Source organism: Microtus oregoni, unplaced genomic scaffold (genome assembly GCF_018167655.1).
Source record: "Microtus oregoni isolate MIOR12 unplaced genomic scaffold, Mior012 000031F_ref0000149, whole genome shotgun sequence".
NCBI lineage: Eukaryota > Metazoa > Chordata > Mammalia > Rodentia > Cricetidae > Microtus > Microtus oregoni.
The window spans coordinates 440,353-466,435 of NW_024543090.1; positions in this window are offsets into that span (position 1 = coordinate 440,353).

Consider the following 26,083-nt stretch of genomic DNA (forward strand, 5'->3'; position numbering starts at 1 on the left):
TATAAAACATTGCATTTATTTACTATATTTAAAAATATTTATTTGCTTATGATTATGTTGGAATTACATCATTCTGCCTTCCTTTTCACCCTTTGCACATCCCCAGTATCCCAATGTACCACTTGTTCTTTTTCAATTACATTGCCTCTTTTACTTTCATCATGTTACACACACACACACACACACACACACACACACACACACACAAATTTTCAAAGCTGAACCCTTGGAATTGGATACCAAGTTGTTGTGTTCTTTCCTGGAAAACACTATTTCTTTCATTCTTTGTCATTAGTCTTCAGGTGCCTATAATTGTTTCTCTAGAGTTTTTATGAGCTTTTCTCAATACATGCTAGCATGTCTATTGGTATCCTTCTTGTTCAGCCTATGCTTAGGAAAACATGTTGATGACAAGTCAGGTATGTAGTTTCTAATATTTGTAGTAGACATGGTCTCACAGAAAACTCCCTGTTGAGTTGAGTCTTCTAATCTTTACCCATCTTTTAAAATATGACCTTTAGATTTTGAATTTATATAGACATATCAGTTTCAACTAAGTTCCACAACTTTGCATTTTTATAGGTCCATATTTTATATTACTTCATTTTAGTTTTAACTGTTGACATATATGTCAGTGGCATAAAGTGCATCGGTCTATGCTATTAAGTTCAAAGGCCCATTTGTTATTTTTATAATGTATAAGTAGTGTTTAGTGAAATACCACATATAATCTATGGATATATAATACATTGACATGTGAGTTTTATTTATTAAGCATGCTTGAAGATTTTATTAAAAATACTATGACACAAAATTTAATCTCAGGGTTTAATTGAAATCTGCTGAAGGAAAGAAAATAGGACATACACAAATGTGGACTTGAGCACTGAAGGGAAAGTCACCTAACATGTAAATTTGAACAATTAAACCTTCAAAACAGTAACTTTTTATCATAGACACAAATTAGATTGTTTTTCTTACAATTCTTAGATATGCTTTTTCAAATTATTTTTATGTTATAACAAGCAATAATTTGAGTCTTAACATGACCTCATTGTACACATACACCACTGTTCTTTATAACTGTTTGTTCTTATTCTTTGCTTGCCTATATGATCCTGTCACATTAACTGCTTCTCTCGGCCCATGTTTCTACTTTCTATTTACTTGCAATTCATTCTCATAGACATATTCTTCTTTTGAAATTTTTACTTAAAGTGTTTATGTAATATAGTTTGATCATATTCTATCACATTCTCCAGCTCTCTTCTCTTGCCACTCAACTTCATGATAGATCAAGACCATAATGGGGAAACCCACAAAGACAGCTGACTTGAGCTAGTGGGAGCTCACTACTCCAGACTGACAGTGGGAGAACCAGCTAACTAGGCCCTCTGAATGTGGGTCACAGTTGTGTGGCTGGGGAAGTTTGTGGGGCCATAGTCAGTGGAACCAGGATTTATCCCTAGTGTTTGAACTGGCTTTTTGGAGTCCTTTCTCTTTGGAGGGATACCTTGTTCAGCCTAGATGGAGGAAGGAGGGCCTTCGTCCTGCCTAAAGTGATGTGCCAGACTTTGTTGACCACCATGGGAAACCTCATCCTCTATGAGGAGTGGTTGGGAGCTGAGATGGGTGGAAGGGGAGCAGCATGAAGAGGTGAGGGAGAGGTAACTTGGATGTTCACCTTCCTAGACCAGGATGGAGCGGGGAGGACTTTGGATTTTCCACAGGGCAGGGAACCCTGACTGCTTTTCAGATTGGAGAAGGAGGGGGAGAGGAGTGGGGGGGGGGAGAGGAGTGGGAGGAGGGGGAGGGAAATGGGAGACTGGGAGGAGGCAGAAATTTTTTTTTCAATAAAAAAATAAAAAAGAAAAAAAGTGAGAAAAGATTGTTTAAATAAAATAAGCATAGAAGAAATAAAAAGCATAACTTAATAAATTATATCAATTCTGATCATTTGGAGTTCTGAATTAAAAAGTTATTCATATAAGGATAATTGAAACAACCTCTAATTCCTATTTCAGTGCTTTGATATATTTGAAACATTACCAAGGATGAAGTTTGTCCATTATATAATAGGAGGAGAATTCAAAGTTGATCTAAAAGTATGTTCTCTATAGATGTGACTATTGCTCTAAGTGTATGGTTATTTTAAAGAATACATTGACAAAAGAAGCCTTATATTCCTGGTTCTATTAACAGCATTGTGCTCTAGAATCCATTGAACTTGAAGATTACTCTGAAGGAGAAATATGGGAAGTAATTCATCACAAGAGCAGCCATCCCTTAGTATATGCTTTAAATTGCCATATCCTGAAATTTTTGGTAAAAAAAAAAAATCAGAGTTCTTTTCAGAATCAGTAACTGATATCTCAGAAGATTGACTTAGGTTTAACATTGAACACTATAACATATTTTCCATTGTACAATATTGTAGAAATTGTTGAGATTTCAAATAATTTGCATTAGTAATACAAATGTAATCTTGTTCTCGAGTGGCATTTTTATCCTTTGGTGGAAGAATAAACATGCTATCTAACAGAAGATTTTAGTCACTAAGATATTATCAGAAAGAATTCCTGGAGCACTAATGAGTGTCTACAGAGAGGAGAATTTTAGCCACATCATATTTATTGCAACAAATCTCAAGACTCTTCAATTAGATATTTTAAAGTGACATGCTAAAATGTGTCCTGTTAAGTTTATTTTATCTCCATCTTGAGCAATAATCTAATCAACACGGGGAAATCATGTCTGTAGGTAACAACACCTGCTGACCAGCTTAGGCTGTCTGTAGCTAATGAGAGTTATTTTGGAACCTGCCTGACATCCTGCCAATTTGAAAGTATATTTCACTTCAAATATACTGTTAAATTAGTAGAAGGGGGGAATGAAGAACAACTAATCATGACATGTTGCCAGATCCTGTCATTGTGGCCTTGGCAATGGTTCTTTAATAGGACTCTTTGTAGTCCCAAGATACAAACAGAAACTCTATTTTCTGGATACAAGTTACAGAATGTTCTTTAATTTCAAGCATGATACATTTTACTTCTACCTGAAAGTAAATTTTTGTAAGTTTCATGATAGGTTATTTCCCAGGAAGTTTATATTCTATATCACATGCTTATTTGCCAACCTGACATAGACTGATATTTTTTCAATGAATATAAATTATTACCTTGGATTTTTTACATGACTTGGTAGGTACATATACTAGACACCAAGCATGAGGTTCTGAGTTCTGATTCTCAGCAATCAGTTAAATTTTTTAATGTGGTATGATGCAAGAGAGAAGCAAAGGAATGCAGACTTGCTGATTCCTGGTTCTCATTGGACAATCAATGTATCTGAATTGATGAGCTCCAAGTTCTATGAGAGATTCTTTTGCAAAACATTAAGAAAAAATTATTGATCAAAAAATATTTTTCAACTTCTGGCCTCCAGAAAAGAAAATAGATAGCAACACAGTATCAAGTTTAAACTGCCAAAAATAATCCTGTGAACAATTAGACTCTATAATTGTATACATAAAGACTATAATTTTGAAGTAGGGAAGCAATAAAATAAGAAATAAAGGTATATTATGAACAACAAATTAATTTTCTTCCTAAAAGTCATGCAGTAAAAGACAAAAATACAAAAAAAAATGTTAAATGGTAACATAGATATATAGGGAGAAACAAAGAATAGTACAAAATATGAATATGTAGGCATAAGGATATTATGTGTACAATATGGTAATTATCTGTAATAATGAAATTAAATTCATACATACAAGTTTACTATATACATGAGGATGCTAATTTGAAACTATATGACACCTGCAATATGTATTATTTGAATAGAAAGAAGAATGATGGAAGACTCTATTTGTAATAGAAAAAGAGAAACAAAATATAAATTAAATTTAATGAAATTTCTTTATTTTTTCCACCATCTCACCAGCTTTCCTGCCTCCAAATAGTAATTTTTCCCTGCTTATAAATTTTGTCTTAATTAATCCAAATATGATTAGTTAGGAAATAGACAGTATTCTGAGTTTGTACACTTAATTTGTTATTACTATTTCTTCTTAGCATTTAAAAATCATTCATTTTACTGTGTGTGTTTCTGTGTGTTAGGATGTATTCAGAAACTAGAAGATGGAGTCATATTCTCTGGATTGAGAGTTATATGTAGTTGTAAGCCTTCCAATATGAGTTCTGGAAACTGTGTTCTTTAGTCAATGAGCCATTTCTTTTTTATAATTTTTTTTATTTTAATTTATTTATTTATTAAGGATTTCTGCCTCCTTCCTCAACCGCTTCCCAATTCCCTCCCCCTCTCCCAATCAAGTCCCCCTCCCCCATCTGCTCCAAGAGCAATCAGGGTTCCCTGACCTGTGGGAAGCCCAAGGACCGCCCACCTCTATCCAGGTCTTGTAAGGTGAGCATCCAAACTGCCTAGGAGCACGAGCAAGGAACTCAGGACCATGAGGGGTGCACCCACACACTGAGACAATGGGGATGTTCTATCGGGAACTCACCAAGGCCAGCTGGCCTAGGTCTGAAAAAGCATGGGATAAATCTGGACTAGCTGAACATAGCGGACAATGAGGAATACTGAGAACTCAAGAACAATCGCAGTGGGTTTTTGATCCTACTGCACGTACTGGCTTTATAATAATAATAATAAAAAAAAAACCTCTTTTTGAAGTTCTGCCCTGTGCCTAAACTGTCCTATACCATGTAACCTCACAGGAATTCTGAAACACAGGTTGTGAATGCACCAAGAGGAGAAAGAGATGAGTGATCACCCACACAGCTGGATACACGAATCTCTAGGTGGTTGCTACTGGAGCAAAACCCCAGACCCCTCAACCACCTGCCTCAGCTTATATAGCCAGCAAGCAGGCAAGCTTCCTGCAGGTAGGCTGTTCCAATACCCCCTACTCCATCAATAGGAGCCTGTAAGCTACAAGTCCCACTCTGCTCCCAAACCCTCCTATCCCCTGAAAACTTCAGAGGAACTTTAAAATACAGACTGGCAGAGAAGAACAAGAGAGCAGACCAAGAGAACAGAGAAAGAGAGTAGACCAAAACAGCAGACCAAGAGAAACCTCAGTGGCTCCCTGAGATACAGACAGCTACAGTATACAGCAGACCAAAAACAGTTTCCAAAGATATAGTCAAGATTTGTTCCAAGTTTCACAGACAGTGTCAGCACCAAGTAGAGGAAGAGATGGGTGGATGCCAATGCAAGAATTCATCCAACAACCTAAAATCCAACATGGTAACATCAGAACCCAGTGATCATACAACAGAAAATCTTGAACATGTTAACTCAGAAGAAGCAGAAGAAATTGACTTTGAATGTAACTTTATGAGGATGATAGAGACTATTAAAGAGGAAATTTAAATGTTCCTTAAAGAAATGGAGGAAAAGCCAAAGAAAAAATTGGAAGAAATCAATAAATCACTTAAAGAAACACAATAAAACCAAAAAAAAAATCAAACAGGTGAAACAAACAGTTCTAGACTTGAAAACTGAAATAGAGGCAGTAAAGAAAATTAAAATCCTAGGGAATTCTGTAAATGGAAAATCTGGGTAAATGAATGGGAACTACAGATGCAAGCATAATCAACAGAGTACAAGAGATAGAAGAGAGCATCTCAGGTACTGAGGATACTATACAGGAAATAGATTCATTGGTCAAAGAAAATGTTCAATCCAACAAATTCTTAACACACAACATTAAGTAATTTAGGGACACCATGAAAGGACCAAACCAAAGAATAATAGGGATAGAAGAGAGAGAAGAGATCCAACTCAAAAACACAGAAAATATATTTGACAAAATCATAGAAGAAAACTTTCCCAACCTAAAGAAGGACATCCCTTTGAAGGTACAAGAAGCTTACAGAATACCAAATAGACTGGACCAACAAAAATGTCTCCTTGCCTTGTAATAATCAAAATACAAAATATACAGAATAAAAATTATTAACAGCTGCAAAGGAAAAAAGGACAAGTAACGTATAAAGGTAAACCTATCAGAATTACACTTGACTTCTCAATGAAAACAATGAAAGCAAGAAAGTCCTGGACAGATGTACTACAGATCCTAATAGACCACAGATGCTAGCCTAGACTATGATACAAAGCAAAGCTTTTAATCACCATCAATGGAGGGAAAAAAAAGATATTCTGTAACAAAAAAATCTTTAAGCGATGCTTATTTAGAAATCCAGCACTACAGAAAGTACTAGAAGGAAAACTGCAACCCAAGGAAGCTAAAGTCATTCACAAAAGCATAGACAACAGAAAATCTTACACCAGCAAACCCAAGAAAGGGAAATACAAACACTAAAACCAAAAAAAAAATGGTAATTAAAACAAAAACGGTAATTAATAATCACTGGTCATTAATATCTCTTAGTTCCAATTAATTCAACTGACCTATAAAAAAGACATAGCCTAAGAGAATGGATATGAAAGCAGGATTCATTCTTCTGCTATATACAAGAAATACACCTCAATATCAAATACAAACATTATATGAGAGAAAAATTTTCCAAACAAATGCACCAAAGAAACAAGTTGGTGTAGCTATCCTAACATCTAATAAAAAAGACTTCAAACTAAAATTATCAGAAGAGATGGAGAAGGACATTTCATACTCATCACAGGAAAAATTCATCAAAATGAAGTCTGAATCCTGAACATTCATGTCCAAAATACAAGAGCACCCATGTATGTAAACACACGCACACACACACACACATACACACACACACATTACTAAAGCTTAAATCACACATCAAACCCAATACGTTAATAGTAGGAGACTTCAACATCCCACTCTCTCCAATGGACAGTTCAACCAGACAGACACTGAACAGAGAAATAAGAAAACTCACAGATGTCATGACACAAATGGTCTTAACAGAAATCTACAGAGCATTCCACCTAAGCACAAAAAAGTATACCTTCTTCTTTGCACTTCTATAAAATTGATCACATCTCATTAACAAAGTAAACCTCAATAGATACAAAAAAGAAGAAATGGACTAACCCTCTGTATCTTATTGGATCACCATTGTTTAAAGTTCAACAACAACACTAATTGCAGAAATCCAACAATGTCATGGAAAATGAACAGTGCTCAATTAAACCACCCCTAGGTGAATGAGAAAATAAAGAAATTAGAAACTTCCTAGACTTCAAGGAAAATGATGGCACAACATACCCAAACCTATGGGACACTATGAAAGTAGTACTAAGAGGAAAGTTCATAGCACTAAGTACCTACAAAAAGAAAATGAAGAAGTCTCACACTCGTAAATTAATAACACAAGTTAAATCTCTAGAACAAAAAGAAACAGACTCACACAGGAGTGGATAACAAGAAGTAATCAAATTGAGGGTTGATACCAATAAAATAGAAACAAAACAATACAAAGAATCAATAAGACAAAAGCAAGTTTTCTGAGAAAATCAACAAGATAGACAAACCCTTATACAAACTAATCAAAAGGTAGAATGAGAACATCCAAACTAACAAAATAAATAAAAAGGGTGCATAACAACAGAAACTGAGAAAATTCAGAAAATTATTAGGTCATACTTCAAAAACTAAAAATTCTACAAAACTGGAAAATGTAAAAGAAATGGACAGTTTTCTGGATAAGTAACACATAACAACATTAAATCATGACCATGGGAACAACTTAAGTAGACATATAACCTGTAAGGAAAAAGAAGAGGTCATCGAAAGCCTCCCAACCAATAAAAGCCTGGGGCCAGATGGTTTCAGTGCAGAATTCAATCAGAACTTCAAAGAATAGCTAATAACTATACTCCCTAAAGTGTTCTACATAATGAAACAGAAAGACCATTGCCAAACTCTTTTCATGAGTCTACAGTAATACTGATACCAAAACCACAAAACACTCAACCAAGAAAGAGACCAATCTCCCTCATAAATATAGATGCAAAAATACTCAGTAAACTACTGGCATACTGAATCCAAGAACACGTGAAAAAAATCACTCACCATGATGAAGCTGACTTCATCCCAGAGATGCAAAGTTGGTTCAACGTAAGAAAATCTATCAATGTAATCCACCATGTAAATAAACTGAAACAACAACAAAAAAATATGATCATCTCCTTAGATGCTTAAATAAGCATTAAATAAAATCCAACCTTCATGATAAAGGTCTTGGAGCAATCAGGGATGCAAGGAACATATCTAATCAGAATAAAGCCAATATACAGCAGCCAATAGCAAACATCAAATTAAATGGAGAGAAACTCAAAGCAATTCCACTAAAATCAGGAACAAGACAAGGCTGCCTCCTCTCTCCATATCTATTACAACATAGTTCCTGAAGGTCTGACTAGAGCAATAAGACAAGAAAGGAGATCAAGGGGATACAAACTGAAAAGGAAGAAATCAATTTTTTTGTTATTTACAGATGATATGATAATATACATCAGTGACTTCAAACACTCTACCAGAGAATTCCTATAGCTGATAAATACCTTCAGTAATTTTGCAGGACACAAGATCAACTCAAAAAAGTCAGTAGCCCTCCTCTTAAGAAATGACAAAGAAGCTGAGAAATAAATCAGAGAAACATCACCCTTCTCAATAGCCACAAATAACATAACATGTCTTGTTTAACACTAACCAAAGAAGTGAAAGACCTATTTGAAAAGAACTTTAAGTCTTTGAAGAAAGAAATTGAGGAAGATACCAAAAAATGGAAAGATCTCCCTTGTTCTTGGATAGGTAGGTTCAATATAATGAAAATAGCAATCATACCAAAAGCAGTCTATAGATTCAATGAAATTCCTATCAAAATTCCAACACAATTCTTCACAGACCTTGAAAGAACAATACTCAACTTCATATAAAAATGGATTGCAAAAAAACAATCCTGTACAATAAAGGAAATTCTGGAGGCAATACCATCTCTGACATCAAGTTCTATTACAGAGCTACAGTAATGAAAACAAACTGATATTGACATAAAAATAGACAGATTGGCCAATAGAATAGAATTGAAGACCCAGATATTAATCCACACTCCTGTAAACACCTAATATTTGAAAAAGATACTAAAATTATAAAATGGAAAAAATGAAACATATCCAACAAATGGTGTTGTTATCCTAACACAGTGGATGCTCAATCATACTACAATGAGCAATTTCTAGCAATAGGAAAATATATTTTAATTTTATATCTTAGTTTTTTCTTTTTTGTTTATGACTATGTGCCAGTGTTCATGTATGTTACATGTGTGTATATATTAGAGGAGGACAGAAGAAGATTTCAGAATATGTGGATCTTGAGTCACAGGAAGGTATGTTGTACCTGACATGTGTGCTTGAAGATGAACTCAGAATTTTTTGCTAGAAGAGCAAATTGGTCTTTAACACTGAGCCATTGCCCAATCCTTTAATTAAATCTTTACTATGTTATTTCAAAAAAAATTTTCTTGTTATCACTGCTCTTTTGAAGTTGCTAAATACATAGCATTTAAGAAAGGGAGAGTACTAGATTTTTATGAACTGAGAAATGCTATTGAAAGCACTATGCATGGTAGAAGGTGATAGCACATGCCTTTAATGACAGCACTTATTTTGGAAGTACAGGCAGATGGATCTGAGTTGGAATCCAGTCTTGTCTACAATGTGTATTTCTAGACAGCCAGGACTACACAGAGAAACCCTGTCTCAAACTGAACAAATCAAAATATTGTGCATGTATATATAATTATTATTCACATTAGGCTCTTATATATCATCATAGTGAACAATTAAAATAAAAGCCCTTCTATAATCTACTGTTAGCCTAATGAGTTCTTAGTTTTAGTAGGGAGGTAGCTAAGTAAATAGGGAGATGGGATGAGGTCACAGATGGATCCCTAGGGTAGCATATTTAAGTTGTCATTCAGTGTTATCACCAAAATAGAAGGTGTCTGAGGAATGATATCCAAAGTTTCCCTCTATATTAAGACAAAAGTATGTGCTCACATGTGTTTGCTCAAAGATATACACAAACACACACACTCTCTCACACACAAAAATGAATGTATAAAGGCAATCTAGATTGGACTTGAGAACCTAAATCAAAGGATATCACATATCTCTGTGAGTAACTCACAAAACTTACACCTAGTGTTTTCCTAATGCAACTGTAACTTGTCATAAGAAAAATTAAAAATCATTTTGGTATGTAGGTTTGGTTAGATTAGCTTATATAAGGGCCATGTTTACTCTTACTTGACAAAGAAGTCATCAGAAAATAGAGTCTAGGTAGCAAAATAAGGCCTATTTTAACATGCATAATGTATCACTGAGTTCCCAGTAGCCATGACCCAGTTGATTTAGATAAACTGTCTTAGAATATGGAGTTGTAATGTTCGCTGGTCAATCAATATTTTTTTTGAAAATAAACACTCCAAATTTTCAACATAGAAAGAACAACGTTGACAGAAGAAATGCTGACTTAAATGCCATGTAAGTCTTGCCAGATATTTGAATAGAAAGACTACAGTGAAGTTAATTTCATTAAGTTAATATTGAAATGATTATACTAATTATTCTGAACTAAATTAAATTGTATATTGATATTATATATGGATTTTCATATTCATGTGGAAATAATTGGCAAAAATGGAATTGCTAATACATATAATTTGTTGATAGCACCAGGTTTTTATTGAAGAAAACTACTATTAGTGAGCCCTGAATCATTTTATGTATGCAAATGTACACTTAAAATAAAAATGCACGGCATTAAGTAATATAAAATAAAAATATGTATTAAGGTATAGAAATTATCAGCCTTGATAATTTAACTCAGAGATGTCTAAAGTGTTCTTGCACATACACTTGTGTTATGAAATTTAGATGTCTTTTCATGGATGGATGTTACAAAATGAAATGTCAATTATAATAAAACTTTCAGCCAAAAGTGGATATCAAAAATGGTTACAATAGAATTAAGTGGCAAGCATGAAATATATAATTTCAGAATCTTAATTCAGAATCAAGATACATCTGACATACATTCTTATTGTTGTTTTTTTATTTTTTTCTTTTTAATGTCATTTAAATAATATCTCTTTCATTTATTTTATCTACCAACCAGTTTTCTCTCCCTCCTCTCCTCCAGTCCCTTCCCCTTTTCCATCTGCCCACCTCCCCCATCCATTCCTCTTCTATCTCCATTAAAAAGGGGGCAGACCTCCCATGGGCTTGCACAGATTATTGCACATCAATTTGAGGCAGGACTCAGCTCCTTCCCTTATATGGAAATAATCCACCATTGGAAACAGGTTACCAAAAGCCAGCTAAGCACCAGGAATTGTTTTTGCTCTCATTGTTAGAAACCTTACTAAGAGAAAAAGCTACATTTTTTTTTTTTGTCACACACCTGCAGAGGGCCTAAGTTTGTCCCATGAAGGTTCCCTGACTGTTGGTCCAGAGTTCATGAGCTCCTGGAAGCTCAAGTCAGCTGTCTCTGTGGTCTCCCCATCCTGAAAGACCTGGTTCATACATTGCTTCCCTCCTTTCTTCCACAAGACTCTAGGAGCTCATCCCAGTGTTTGTCTGCAGATCTCCTACTGTTTCCATGCTTCAGTCAGCTATTGGCTAGAGTATCTCGGATGGTAATTAGGGAAGTCACCAATCTGCTTTACAATAGATTGCAGGTTCAGGCACCCTCTCCATTATTGCTAGGAGTCTTAGTTGGGGTAATTTTTGCAGGTTCCTGGGGTTCCCCCTGGCACCAGGTTACTCCCTAACCCAGAAATGCCCCCCAATCAAGAAATCTCTTTTCTTTCTCTCCCTTCATCCTGTCCCCAACAGGCTTCCAGCATCCAACTTCTCCAACCTACTCCCTCTACTTCCTATCTCTTCATCCCCTCAACCTCCACTTTATGTTTATCCAGGAGATATTTTCTACTTTCTCTTTCCAGGTAAATCCATGCATCCCTCTTTGGGCTCTCCTTTTTATTCTAGACTCTCTGGTACTGTGAATTGTAGGTTGGTTCACTGCATTTTATTCCTACTAATCACTTGTGAGTGAGTGTATACCATGTTTGTCTTTCTGGATCTGGGTTATCTCACTCAGAATGATTGTTTTCTAGTTGCCTATTTGCCTGCAAGTTTCATCAGGTCATTGGTTTTTACAGCAGAATAGTATCAAGATCTTACATCCAACAAATATTCCTCAGATTCTGCTGTGGATACCACTCAGTTGCTGTATAATTCAATAAAGAGGATTAGATCACACTGTATCTCACTTAATGTGCTATACACAGTTTTTGAGGTGAAGGGTTGCCAAAATGATTCTTGGGTTTCATTTTGGCTACAGCAGGTCAAGGAGCTCAGGAGAACACTTTATCTAAAGTATTGATATATTGAAAGGAACAATAAAAAAAACAGATGAAATATGTGCAGGATGAGGTATAGGAACAAGTCTCATGCATCCCATATCTCTAAAGGTAGACCACGTTCCAGAAAAAAAAAACTGTCTATAATAATCTTTGAACATTTCCTCTCAATTGTTTATGGGATTTTTGCCCTGTATATATGGGAAATAAATATTATGCTTCAGTGATTAATTTAGATCTCAGCCTCTCTATCTTACTGAAGAGTGAAGGGTGAATTTTAAGCCTAATCCTGTGAAACAATCCTTTTCTTTGTGATTTCCAGCCCCTATTTCACAGCTATATAAATGATGCCTGTCATTATAAAACACTGAAACATGGAAAATATGCTTGGAAATTTTAAGATTCCATAAGTTTTAGAAGCTGTATGTTAACAAAATATTGATGAAGATCACATTTATACTCTCAAATATAATAATTTAGATTTCTTTGAAATTTAGTGGTAGAATATAGTGATGAAGGCAGTAATGTTAACAGGTAGAGCTTTTGGTATGAGATTTGTTCATGAAGGTGGAATTCGATGGTTGTGACTGGTTCCATTATAACAAGAATCTCTTACTGCTTTTTCTATCATGAGGGACATGGTTAAACATAGAAGCCAGGGGAGCCGTAATTTCATCCTTACAAGATGCCAACTCAGCCGGCACTTATTTTTCATGATTTCCAGGCTTCAGACATCTAAGCAATACATTACTGGTGTGCATAAATCACCCTTTTACAGTATTTCAATGCAGTAGCACAAATAAACCACAATAGGCAGAGATTGAAGTTTCTATGCGTTGTTTTTCTTTTACTGAAAAGAGCAATGGCATAGCTATATGAGTATGAGCACTCACTAGAAAGTCACTATCAGAGTTATTTTAAATAAATAAATATTTATTTATTTATTTTACAACCCAAATCATGTTCCTTCTCCTTCCTTTCTTCCCATTTCCTCCCTTTAATTTCCCTCTTCTCCTCCCATCCACTTTTCCTCTGTTTCTGGTAAGAAAAAAGCAGGCCTTCATGGGTGTCAACAAAACATGGCATATTAAACTCCTCCCTTTGTATTAAGGCTGGTCAGTCAACCCAGTACTGGGAATAAGTTCCCAAAGCCAACTCAAGTGTTCTTAAAAATACCAAGTAACATGTTTGTGTCACATTTCCAACTTCTTAATATTTCACAGTATGGAGCAAAATTCCGTGAGTTCTTTTTGTAGAATTTTAAACTACAACTCTAAGAAGAGAATTGTACTATCATTATTTTTATTTAAATATTTCCAAGCCTGGAAATGGTGACACACACTTTTAATTCCAGCACTTAAGAGGCAGAGGCAGATCAGTCTCTATGGGTTAGAGGCCAGCCTGGTTTACAGAGTGAGTAGTAGAACAGTCAGGACTATTATATAGGGAACTATGTTCCTAAAAAAAAAAAGTATTTCCAAGATAGTATATGAATTATTAGGTATATGGTTACTGTTTCCACATACTTTATTATAATTATGTAAGAATAGTATTGATCCTGGACAAGTATTGAAAATAAACAGTATTATATTATTGATAATATTCAAAAAATTAAGCCACGCACATATTTAGACACAATTGATTGCTAAGTTTTGCCACACAAAGTGTTATTAACTTTAATTTACTATTCTGCAATACCTGGTTTATTCAGGAAAACTGATATATATATATATGGTCCTGGTTAAGAAGATGGACTTACTTCATTTAGAATTAAGCAAGAAATCAATTCTTTGCTGTCATATTATGGATCTTCATTTCTTCTGGTCGATTTTAGAAATATTTGATTAAATGTAGGATTTTTTTAAAGAATTTATTTGAAAAATAAGGTGGATTGTCTATTTTCAGGAATTATCCTGACTGCCTTTAGAAGAAAGGTCCATTTCAGAAGCTCATCTCACCCAGTTTTGGAAATAGAGAAGACTGGCAAACTGATTCTTCAACTAGAATACCTTTATTTAATACCATTCAGTGCTGTTCAGCCAAAAATGGGTCTATGAAGCAGACTAAGACAGAAATCAACAAAACTAAGCTAAATAGCAAGTGGAGAAAAGATGTCTCTGAGGATATCACTATGGAAACAAAAGAAACTCAAGTTAGCAAAACCAGAGGAAAAGTGCTGAACAGAAACAGAGCTGGAAACAAATTAAACAAAAATCTTGGGTTTGCAGCTGAAGAAGTATTTATAATCCCTTACAATGCACGCCTTTATTTCATATTTCTTTTCCCATGATGGTACTAGGCTCTGTAAATACCCATGACCAGAAGGATCAGCATTCCAACTCAGCATCACCACTTCATCATAACAAAACTTATTTCAAGCTACATTAGGCTTCCCAAGCTGGGCTAAAGATGATGGCAACATAATGTTTGTTTCTAAAAAATAGGAAAAACAACTTTCGTTCACTAGCCAGTGAGCTGAGACTGCTGTATCTGAAAATCGCCAGTGAATTTCAGAGTTATAAATTAAATCTTGATCTTCTGAATAATAAATTAATCTCTAGTTTTCCTTACTCTTCTAAGAAAAGGAAAATAACGCAAACAAGTTTGAGTGGTTGGAAGAAATGACTACACTTTCAGAAACATTTCAGAAAAGAGAGGCCATCTGACTAAGCCACAAAAAAAATAGACTTTCATTGCTGAATTGTGTGTCAGGTCATGTTGATTTCATTTCTAAATAAGGCTAGGTATAATTATCAAGTTTGTACATTCTTCAGACTAAAGAACACACATTGTGAGTCTCAGTTGTAGGCATTAAGGTTTGTTGCATCATTACAGGGTACAGAGGGTTAAACATAGCTAAAACACTTACTAGAATTAGTGGTGATCTGAGAATTCCCTAACAAAGAAGATGTATGCCAATAGAGTCTTCATTTTTTTTTCTAATTAGACTAATGCTTTATAGATACTTGTATATTGTCCTTGTTTCCATTTTATGAGTTAGTTCTAGTTTTCTTTCCCTTCTGGTAGAATAGATAAAGATACATTTGTAATTATTACCTACAAGTTGTTCATGAAGGTATTGGAAAATACGAGATCCGGATTTAAGTGTGTAACATGGCCTTTGCTTCCCAACTACCTTGGAATTCTTGAGGACCAGGGATAGTTCCAGCAATATTCCAGTACACGTGAGTTGCATACTGTGAGGTACTTATTTCAAATCTGAACTTGACTAATTTTTAAACTGTGTTAAATAAATTGACACGTGATAGCATTGCTTAGATGTTTTTTATTAATATATGTGATATCTATGCTAAAACTATTGTGAAATCAAAGAAGTACATAAGAATGAGACATATTTCACCAAGGCTATTCTTTTTATGATTTAGATACTTAGCCCCTCTGCCATAATACAATTGTGATATCTTTGCCTTCAAAGGAAACTGCGTTAATGGTAACTTCCTGTAAGAGTTTAAAAAAATAACCTAAAGATAAACAAACAAAATATTAACTGAACCAAAATCTTGTTTCCAATATGTGGTCAGATTTATGTTTTGGTCTGTGTGCTTGGTAGATTTATGTCAACTTAACAAACTAGAAGCGAGAATCCCAATTGAGAACGTGCCTCCAGGATATTGGGCTATAGGCAAGCTTTTAAGGTATTTTATTAATCAGTGACTAGTGTGTCATGGACCAGCACTTAGTGGATGATGTAACTCCTGGGCTGGTAATTCTGGATTCTAAGAAAGCATGTTGAGTAAGCCACAAGGAGCAAAGTAGTAACTAGCATTCCTTCATGACCTGTACAGCAGCCCCTGTCTCCAGTATCCTTCTGGGTTTGATTTTCTGTCTTCACCTTCTTTGATGATGACCAGTCATGTAGAATTTTAAGCCAAATAAATCTTTCTCTGCCCAACTAGTTTTAGGTCAGAGTGTTTCATCACAGCAACAGTAACCATAATTAGCCAATATATTTGTTAATACTTTTAATACTTTTTAAAAATCGAGATTATAATTTAATCACATCAGTAATCCTTTCCCTCCCTCCCCAACATACATACACATACATGTGCTGTCACGTGTGTTTGTGTCTGTGTACATGTTTGTGTGTGTGTTTACACACATAAAAACAACCTACTCAGTCTATCTAATATTATTTGTGTGCATAATGTTTTCAGGACTGTCCATTTGGCATTGTTCAAACAACAAACATGGTCTTCCCGAAAGAAGACAATTTCTTCTGTTTAATTACTTAATTAGTTATAGTTCCCTTTCTGTGGTTGAGGTTCTCTGAGTTTTTCCTTCCTTATTATCCTGTGTATTGGTGCCATCTTTATTCAGCTCATTTTTGGGCAACCATGTTGGTGAGACATCATTTGTGTAGATATTCTGACATTTCTGGGATACACAATCTCACATCAACTTCCTAATCCTCTAGCTCTGAAAATCTGCCCCCTCTCCTGCAATAATCTCTGAGACTTAGATACGTATATATTATTGTCGGTACATGGTTGGAACTGAGCTTCACAGCTCCACATTTTTAGCAGTTGCAGTTTCTGTAATGGTCTATATCTGTTCCAAAAAGGAGTTCCTTATTAGTGGACAAAAAAAAAAACACTTTTCAGTGAAGTAACCCAGACCCAGAAAGACAAATATAATGTGTTCTCATTCATAAGTCGCTTTAGACATAAAGAAAAGGAAAAAAAAAAAACAACCTACAATTCATAATTCCAGAGAACCTAGACAACAATGAGGACCCTAAGAGAGACAGACATGGATCTAATCTACATGAGAAGTAGAAAAAGACAAGATCTCCTGAGTAGATTTGGAGCATGGGGATTTTGGGAGAAGGTAGAAGGGGAAGGGAGAGGAAAGGAAAGGAGTGGAGAAAAATATGCAGCAAAATAAAAACAATTAAAAAAAGAAAACCACTTTTTTTATCCTTTCAGTCTCACACCTATGGCTCTTGGATCACGAAGCCTTAGCTATTCAACTGGATTGGCTGATGCTGGTTTTCATTCTGCTTGTGTTTCCACATACTGTACATTCATTTCTCTAGTTTCAATTATCTTACGTGATTTTTTTTAATGTTCACACAATAAAAACTATTTATACCTTACATTTTTTCTGGAATATTACTATCCAAAGATGAAAAATGATTTCCAGAAACTAATGATTCCATTTCTTTTACATTTTCCAATCTTGTAGAGGTTGTTGGATGAATTCTTGCATTGGCACCTACCCATTTCTTTCTTCAAATCAGCCGGCAGTGTCTTTGCATCTTGGTGTAGTCTTTGCAGTGGCTGACTGATTGTTTGGGAGATTTCTTGGTCTGCTCTGTACTATCAATGTCTGTCTCAGAAAGCCTCTGAGGTCTCTATAAACCTACTCTCAATCCCATCAGTGTTGTAGCAAGCTATTGATCACCTCAGTATTATAGCAAGCTCTCAGTTCTTAGGCGGCGTGTTGCTATAGCTTGGGGATTCCAGTTGATGGGTTTGGGTTTGGGGTACCATACCCCCAGGCAACTCCCTGCTGGCTGGCTAAAAAAGCCAAGGGAGTTGGGGAGGGGCCCAGGGTTTTGTTCCAGTGTAGAGGTCCTACAGAGCAATGTGGCTGTACACTCACCTCCTAAGTGCCTTCTAAGTATTAGAGGAAGCAAGCTCTAGTCTTAATATTTTTACTCTTCTACTAGATAATGACTAACATTATCCTTCCTTACAAAGTTTTGTTTAGTAGACATTAACTTATTTATTTTTAATCCTTAAATATGTATTTAAAAGAGTAACAATACTAAGTTTTCTTTCAGTATATCCATGAATAAAATCTTATTTGTATTTTTCTGTTGTCTCAGGATCACAGGGTTGCAAATGAAAGAAGTCTCCAATCTCTGATGCTCTATAATCACTTACTCATAGTACATCCAGCATTTCTTTATAGTAAAGTTCTGAACTGTGACTTCCAAACTCATCATATTTTAGAGTTGAAATTAGAGTTTTGGCTTTATTTCTAAAGACAGTAAAATACTTTAAAAATGATTCTATTTGCCTATTATGAAATGTGGCATATTACCAATGCAACAAATTATGTTTTTTATCATTAAAATTGGTTAGTAGATATCTTCAGTTACAGTTTGGTTTTTTTTTCTTCTTTTTAAGATTTATATTTTCTTGTGAAACAAATTCTCTAAAAACTACAAATTATTTTGAATTGGTTAATACTGAGTGTACAAATGATGAATTTTATTTTGACATTTTCTTTTTTAAATTTCATTTTACATTCCAAACATGATTTTTCCAACCCATCCTCATACCCTCCTCCTTGTCTCCCCATAAGCCTATCAACATCTAATCCTCCCAATGAGTAAGAGCTTCCATGAGAAGGCAACAAAGTCTGGAACATTAAGTTGCAACAGGACCAAGCTCCTCCCCTCTCTCTTAAGAGTGAAAATGGCATCATACCATGGGAATGATCTTTGACAAGTTAGCTCATGCACCAGGGATAGATCTGGTCCTACTGCCTGGAGCCTCTTAAATAGTCCAACTTCACCACTCTTTCTCACATATGAAGGGCCTAGTTTGGTCCCATGGAGGCCCCACAGCTGTCCATCTAGAGTTCATGAGTTTCCATAAGCTTGGTTCAACTGTCTCTGTAGATTTCTTCACCATAATCTTGACCTCCCTTGCTCATATATTCCCTCCTCCCTCTCTTCACTTGGATTCCTGGAGCTCAACCTTGTGCTTGGTAGTGGATTTCTGCATCTGGTTCCATAAGTTATTAGATGAAGGCTCTATAATGGTATTTTGGGGTATTCACCAATCTGATTACAGAGAAATGCCAGTCTGGGCACCCTTTCCACTATTGCTAGGAGTCTTAGCTGGGATCATTCTGTGTATTCTTAGGAATTTCCCTAGCACCAGGATTTCCCAAATCCCATAGTGGTTCTCGCTATTAAGAACTCTCTTCCATTGCTCTCCTCTATCCTTTTGCCCCCTCAACCATCCCATTTCATCATGATTTCTATATCTTCCCCTCTTGGTCCTCCATTTCCCCCAGTTTACCTAGCAGGTTGTATCTAATTCCCCTTCCAGTTAAGAGTACTGACTACACTTCCAGAGGACCAGGGTTCAATTCCAAGTATCTGCATGGCAGCTCACAACTGTCTATAACTCTAGTTCCAGGGGACATAAAACCCATAACAAAACACTAGTATTGTGACATTTTCACACTCACAAACATGTTACACATAAACATTGAACGTCTACTTTGCTCATAATCAATTCCTTGTCACACTTTTCATCTCCAACATTTTTTCCTTTTATGAACAGTTCTTTTTATTTGTAATATATATATATATATATATATGTGTGTGTGTGTGTGTGTATATGTATATATATATATAAATACACACACAGTATGGGTGTGTATATATGTGTGTTTTAATATATGCATCATGTATAATGCATGTTTTATTAGTTATATTATATGTATGCATGCATATATATAAAAGAAAATGAGATAAAACATAACTTTTTTGTTTCCCAATCTGATTTAATATGACCGTCTTTTGTTTCCAAATGACAAATTTCATCTTTCCAAATAGCTTACTTAAACCATATAATATATACATACATAGAATTATGTTAGTATGCAAGTAAAGTATCTTACCATGGAAATATATATTATATATAACATATATATATATATATATAATATACACACACAACCACACACACACACATATGTGTGTTTTAATATATGCATTATTTTGTAGGGGTGTATATATATACACAAATAATGTTTCATTCATCTGAGCATCATATCAGGCAATTTTGAATAGTGTCACAATAAATCTCAGTGTGTTTGTAATTTTATTATATGCTGCTTTTGAGCCATAGTATTATAGATACAACACATAGAACCTATAATTTTAGCCTTTTGAAGAATTGCCACAATTATTTCCACAGGAGGTCAATGCTTTATATGTTCATGCAATTTTTAGTGTTTATCTTTACAGCATTTTCACTAGCATCTGTTGTTTGTTTCTTGATGGTAACCATTCTGACAAGGAAACACTAAAATCTCAACATATTGTTGATTTCAATGCACATGTTGTTATAACACTTGGTATTTCTAAAATATTTTCCTGCAAATTATTTCACCATATGATTCCGACTAAAGTTATATTTCTCTATTATTTCCCAAGTTGAAGAATATCATCAATCCTCCATATACTCAGAATTCTGAATGCTCAAATTTAGTCAATATTAGATTGAATATATTCATGCAAAGATACTTAATCTTGAACACATTTAAATTTTTTGGCATAACAATTTTACACAAGATGTTAGGGCAAGTGTTTATTATTATTTATATGCTATTCTGTATAGAAATGACTAAGCTTTAAGGTGGCATGTGGAATTCATATGCAAGCACTGCATCATTTTTCATAAGGTAATTGAGGATTAATGCACTTTGGTATCTGTTAAGATCCAGAGGTCAGTAAACTGTGGCTGCAGGGAAACAACTCTACTTGGTTGCTTCTTTAGTCTTCCTTCTTTACACTGGAAGTTTCTACGTCATCACAGTGCTCTTTCCTTTTCTACATTTTTATATTTGCTTTTTTTCTTTCATCATATAAACTTTTAATTTTAGCTATTGAAATCTTACATACCATAATTTTGATTTGATTTATCTATATACTTTATATATTATTAGAGTGCACATCCATTTCTTAGTGTCTGACAACAGATGACAATGTCCTTGTCTTCTAATTGTAAACTCTGGGCATGTTATGTTATGTTCAATTTCTATTTAAATGAGTTTCGTTCTCTTTTGTTGTAAATGGAAGTTTGATGCTTATTGAGTATTTCACTAAATGCTAGGTTTTGTGAATGACATCCTATAAGGACCCTGAAATATATTATCTTCTCAGAAGGAGTTATACATTTTTTGATAGACAGATTATATTATTATATGCAAATTCCCTTGATATTTTCAAACTTGGCTTCATGATATTTTAGATAAGTTTTATTCCAGTGTTATCATTATTTTTATGTAACCTTTACTATAATACTTTGGAGAATTCAGAAAATGATACTCGAAACTACTTTGAAATGAATGAGACAAAAGTGTCTCTGAAGCATAAAGGTTACTCTCATGTTCCTCCAGTTTACTATGTGAGATGCATTCATAAGTGAATTCCCAGATCTATGTAATATGCAAGTAGATATTGAGGGTGTCATTCACAATGGTGTTAAATTAAATCCATGCTAAAAGGATGCTGAGAGAACGGCCAAGGAGAATAAGGAAAGAGATTTTCTGATTTACTGATCTCAGTCTACTATGATTAGGTCATATACTTTTTCCAATCCCACTGACAAATGGCTGTCATTCTTAATAGAACCTAAGCATAGAAACAGAGATTTTCCCATGAGTTTGAGGATTTTCCATTCAAAATGGAACCATGCCAGATAAAAAATTTGGTATCCTGTCTTGTTTACCACCATAGAAGTCCTGTTACTTAGAGGAATAGAGCCAATAAAACAGGCAGACAAAAGTTCATGCAATAGCTAACTTTATTCAGAGCATCTGACAATTTATACTCTAAGAGCTAAGAGGAGTCACATGAGTGAAATGTACAAACAAGTGCATGCTGCATGTGGCAGACCAAAAATATGCAGTAAGTGGATGTTCTTGTTGTTATTATCTCCTAAAGACACATAAACAAATAACAACAACCAGTGGAAGTAAATAATCTAACATAAACTCGCTATTATCTACTATATCTTGGAGTGGCAGGAAAGCTTAAATCAAGAACAATTTTGAAGTGCTGAGGAGTTCCATCTGGACGGGTCAGTGTGTGTTATCCAGAGACAGATTGTCCCGGAAGAGAGCACAAACTCCCCTCCCCCAGCTCCTTCTGCAGGGCTGTCTTTCTTAAGCACGACCCAGCCCCCAGCACCCCCAACCCTGACCTGCTGTATGCTAGGACCAGTGCTCAAGAACAGTTTTAAGCTCCTACGCAAAGGCTACCCACCCAGAGCGGTGAGTGCCTGCATACCCAGGCAGGCCTCAAGGTCCCCTGTAAGGGAGCCCGGGTACCTTCAGCTTGTGCTCCAGGGTCTCCCGTGTTCTCCTGGACCCCTCCCTGCCTGCCATGTTCATCCTTTTGTCCCCGGATCATTGGGCTACCAGTCAGCCCTGATTAGGTGCTGAGGAGTTCCATCTGGACGGGATGGTTCCTGCTTCTACACTGAAGAGATACACCCAGAGAGTCAGTCACAGCAAAGACTGGACCAAGACACCAGGCCTCTCATGGCTCCATTTCAAGAAAAAGATGGAAAGGCACCAATGCAAGATTTCCTCCAACAACCTGAAAGGCAACATGACATCACCAGAATCCAGGGATCCCGAAATAAGAATAACTGTACACCCTACTCCAGAAGAATTAGAAGAAATCGACTCAAAAGTGAATTATATGAAAATAATAGAAGACCTTAAACAGGAGGTGAAAAACTGCCATAAACAATTACAGATTACAAACAAAAAGGTAGAGGAAATGAATAAATCACTCAAAGATACCCAAGAAAACCAAGAGAAACAAGAAAAAGCAATTAAACAGGTAAGGGAAGCAGTTTAAGACTTGAAGAATGAAATGGAAGTAATGAAGAAAACACAAACCGAAGGAAGGATGGAGATGGAAAATCTGGATAAATGAACAGGAACTACAGAAACAAGTACTACCAACAGATTACAAAAGATAGAAGAATGTCAGACACTGAAGATACCATAGAGAAAATAAACACACTGATCAAAGAAAACAGCAAAACCAACATTTTCTCATCACAAAACATTAGGAAATCTGGGACACAATAAAAAGACCAAACCTAAGAATAATAGGGGTAGAAGAAGGAGAAGAAATACAGCTCAACAGTCCAGAAAATATATTTAATAAAATGATAGAAGAAAACTTTCCCAACCTAAAGAAAGATATTCCTTTGAAGGTTCAAGAAGCATACAGAACACCGAATAGACTGGACCAAAAAAAAAAAAAAAAAAAAAAAAAAAACATCTTCTCACCATATAATAATCAAAACACAAAACATACAAAATAAAGGAAGAATATTAAGAACTGCAAAGGAAAAAGGTCAAGTTACTTATAAAGGTAAACCTATCAGACTTACACCTGACTTCTCTCTGGGAACCATGAAAGCCAGAAGGTCCTGGATAGATGTACTGCAGAATCTAAGAGGCCATGGATGCAAGACCAGACTGCTATACCCAGCCAAGCTTTCCTTCACTATAAATGGAGAAAACAAAATTTTCCTGGATAAAAACAAATTTAAACAATACGTAGCCACAAATCCAGCATTACAGAAAGTAATAGAAAAAAAATCACAAAACAAGGAGTCCAACAATGACCACAATAACTCAAACATCTAGAGACCCTTCACCAGCACAACTCAAAGAAGGGAAACACACAAACTCTACGACTAAAAAAGTGACCGGAGTTAACAACCACTGGTCATTAATATCACTTAATGTCACTGGATTCAACTCACCCATAAAAAGGCACAGGCTAAGAGATTGGATGCGAAAACAGGATCCAACGTTCTGCTGTTTACAAGAAACACACCTCAACCATAAAGACAGGCACGTACTCAGAGTAAAGGGATGGGAAAAGGTTTATCAAGCAAATGGACCTAAAAAACAAGCAGGTGTGGCCATACTAATTTCTAACAAAGTTGACTTCAACTTAAATCAATCAGAAGAGATGGAGAGGGACATTTTATACTCATAACAGGAATAATTCATCAGGATGAAGTCTCAATCCTGAATATCTATGCCCCTAATATATGCCCACGTACGTAAAAGAAACATTACTAAAACTCAAGGCAGCCATCAAACAGCACACACTAATAGTAGGAGACTTCATCACTCCTATCTTACCAATGGACACAGGTCAATCAGACAGAAACCTAACAGAGAAATAAGAGAATTAATGGAGGTAATGAATTAAATGGACTTAACAGACATCTATAGAACATTCCACCCAAATAGGAAAGAATATACCTTCTTCTCTGCAGCTCATGGAACCTTCTCGAAAATTGACCACATACTCGGTAACAAAGCAAACTTCCACAGTTACAAAAAAATATCTGTAACCTCCTGTGTCTTATCATATCACCATGGATTAAAGTTAGAATTCAACAACAATGCAACCCCCAGAAAGCCTACAAACTCATGGAAACTGAACAGTCAACTACTGAACCATACCTGGATCAAGGAAGAAATAAAGAAAGAAATTAAAGTCTTCCTTGAATTCAATGAAAATAAAGAAACAACCTACTCAAACTTATGGGACACTATGAAAGCAGTCCTAAGAGGAAAGTTCATAGCACTAAGTGCCCACTTAAAAAAAACAGAGAAAGCTCACATTGGAGACTTAACAGCCCACCTGAAAGCTCTAGAAAAAAAAAATCAAACTGACGGCTGAAATCAACAAAATAGAAACACAGAAAACAATCCAAAGAATCAATGTAACAAAAAGCTGGTTCCTGGAGAAAATCAACAAGATTGATAAACCCATATCCAAACTAATCAAATGGCAGAGAGCGAATATGCAAATAAATAAGATCAGATATGAAAAGGGGGACATAACCACAGACACAGAGGAAATTCAGTGAATCATTAGATCTGACCACAAAAGCCTGTATGCCACAAAACTGGAAAATGTAAAAGAAATGGATACTTTTTTAGATAAATAGCATATACCAAAGTTTAACCAGGACCAGGTGAACAATCTAAATAGACCTGTTAGTCGCGAAGAATTAGACGCTGTTATCAAAAACCTCCCTACCAAAAAAAGCCCAGGACCAGATGGTTTCAATGCGGAATTCTACCAGAACATCCAAGAAGACCTAATACCTATACTCCTTATTGTATTTCACAATATAGAAACAGAAGAGTCATTGCGAAATTCCTTTTATGAAGTTACAATCACTCTGACACCAAAACCACACAAATACTTAACCAAGAAAGAGAATTACAGGCCAATCTCACTCATGAACATCAACACAAAAATCCTCAACAAAATACTGGCAAACCATATCCAAGAACACATTAGAAAAATTATCCATTATGATCAAGTAGGCTTCACCCCAGAGATGCAGGGCTGGTTCAACATATAAAAATCTATCAATGTAATCCATAATATAAATAAACTGAAAGAAAAAAAAACATATGAACATTTCATTAGATGCTGAAAAAGCTTTTGACAAAATTCAACATCCCTTTATGATAAAAGTCTTGGAGAGATTAGGGATACAAGGGTCATACCTAAATATAATAAAAGCTATTTACAGCAAGCCAACAGCTAACATCAAACTAAACGGAGAGAAACTCAAAGCCATCCCGCTTAACTCAGGAACACGGCAAGGCTGTCCACTCTCGCCATACCTCTTCAATATAGTGCTTGACATTTTAGCAATAGCAATAAGACAACATAAAGGGATCAAGGAGATTCGAATTGGAAAGGAAGAAGTTAAACTTTCTTTATTTGCAGATGATATGATAGTGTACATAAGCAACCCCAAAAACTCCACCAAAGAACTCCTACAGTGGATAAACACCTTTAGTAATGTGGCAGGATACAAGATCAACTCAAAAAAAAATCAGTCGCCCTCTTA